Source organism: Dromiciops gliroides, chromosome 1, assembly GCF_019393635.1.
Source record: "Dromiciops gliroides isolate mDroGli1 chromosome 1, mDroGli1.pri, whole genome shotgun sequence".
Classification (NCBI taxonomy): domain Eukaryota; kingdom Metazoa; phylum Chordata; class Mammalia; order Microbiotheria; family Microbiotheriidae; genus Dromiciops; species Dromiciops gliroides.
In genome coordinates, this window is record NC_057861.1 from 607,263,183 (window position 1) to 607,265,273 (window position 2,091).

At 42.1% G+C, this 2,091-nt stretch overlaps 1 pseudogene; it reads left to right on the plus strand.

The window, feature by feature from the left end:
* The first annotated feature begins 1,228 nt into the window (after positions 1-1,228).
* LOC122737745 lies at positions 1,229-1,328 on the plus strand (annotated as a pseudogene).
* The last annotated feature ends 763 nt before the right edge of the window (positions 1,329-2,091 follow it).

The following is a 2,091-nucleotide window of genomic DNA, read 5'->3' on the forward strand; positions in this document are numbered from 1 at the left end:
CATACAGCCTCTGGGAGACTGGCTTCCAAAGGGCCATTCCTTTTCCTGTTTGGACTTCCTTATTCATTGTTATGGTTTCTAAAATGTTCATTAAGATTCAGCCTCAAATATCTGTGGGTTTTGATACTTTCCATAGATTGAGTCCCTGGAGAATTTTGTTACATGTTTGCTGTATTCTTTGTAACTCTATAGTTCTTGACCAGTCTTAGGACCTCAGTAATACACAGCAGATGATTAATATAGAATTAGAGAATTTTAGAGGTAGGCATAATTTTAGAAATCATATAAGTCAATACCTTTATTTTACAAAGGAAGAAGAAACCTTGCAGCAGTGGGGAGGGTGGGCAGAGGGAGGGATGATAGTTACCTGCCCAGGAAATGCTAAGTAACTAGTTGTGTGAGCAGTTCAACTACCTCCCCTATTATTGAGTTTAGTTCTTGAAGGAATTCAACAAAAAAAGAAATTCTGTGTGTTTTTTCCACTTCTCAATTCTCCTTTTCAGAGAAATAACCATAGTAACTAAACAAAATAAACAAACAAAAATGTTATCACAGAAGCTACACCTCCACAGGGGTAGTAAAAATAAAAACCCTGAGTTCAGCATATCATTTGACTTGTTGTGCATGTCATTAGTCAGTCAGTGATTTAATAAGCATTTATTAAGTGCCAATTGTACTAAGAACTAGAAATACAAATAAAAACTAGAACCAGTCCTGACCTTGAGAAGCTCACCATCTAATGAGAGAGATACCTTGCAAACAACTATATACAAATAAGCAATATGCAGGATAAATAGGAAATAATAGAGGAAAGGCTCTAGAATTAAGAACAAACCTACTCTTTCTCCATCCATCAAGGGGTCTATGCCCTAGCCAATCTGCCTTGATCCTCCTGTGTTACTCCCTCTTTCCTGCCTTGCCTTTCTTCTTACCTCTATATCTCTATCTCATATACCCAGACTCTTCTAAGTTATAAATTTCCAATTTCCCAGATGATTGGTGCCTTCAGGGGTGAGACCAAAAAAACAATCAGATGGATTGATCAAGATTCTTCCCCTACTCCATGAAACATTTCTATAACCCTGATGCAAGATTTGTCCTGTTGAATAAAGATGAACACAAGATTTCCAGCAGGAGCTTGGAGTAAAGACTTATCAAGTGCAAGGAGTATCCTCCTCCATAGAAGAATCTTTCCTTGAGTAGAGGCTCAAAAAACTCTGCTTAATGCTCACTTTGGCAGTGTTTATGCTAAAATGAGAATGATCCAGAAAAGCTCATAGCCCTTGCACAAGGATGACACACAAATTAATGGAGAAAAAGAAAGAAAAGGGAGGGAAGAGAGGGAAGGGAGGGAGGGAAGAGAGGGAGGCAAGGAAGGAAGGAAGGAAGGAAGGAAGGAAGGAAGGAAGGAAGGAAGGAAGGAAGGAAGGAAGGAAGGAAGGAAGGAAGGAAGGAAGGAAGGAAGGAAGGAAGGAAGGAAGGACCAACCATATTTTGCCAAGAACTTTCTGGCTACCCCTCTGGTTCTATTCCTTCCATACCATTACTAGTCCCACTGTGGAGGAGGAGGTAGTCCCAACCCCATGGAGGGAGGAGAGCTGTAACTAGGATCATACCTAGTTCAGAGGCCAGAGTCTTCCCCAGATTGGGAGAAGAGAGACAACAGGAGGCTGAGGATGGCAGCTGTAGTCCTAGTGTCCTAACCCAGTTGATACTGCTTCTAACTCTGTGCTCCTTTGGATGTCTCCATACTAGCCAAATGCCCTTCCTTTAAACTTGCCCAAATAAAAGGGCCTATTGCGTTCAGCATTAACAGGTCATCTCGAAGGCAGTGAGCTCCCAAACTCATGACACGATCGCTCCAAAAAACATCCAAATAATGCCATAGGAAAATGCCCAGAGCAGCAAAACTCACAGAAGAATGTGCTAAAATCATCTTCTAACCAAGAACGGCTTGGAAGGTCAGAAGGAGGTTGCTGCTGTGCTGATACAGGAGTCGAGCCCAACCCCACAGTCACCCTGACACAGGTCCAGTCCCAGGAAGGTCTCACCAGAGAAGCAGACCCCCAGAGCCTCTGAATCAGCTGAAGT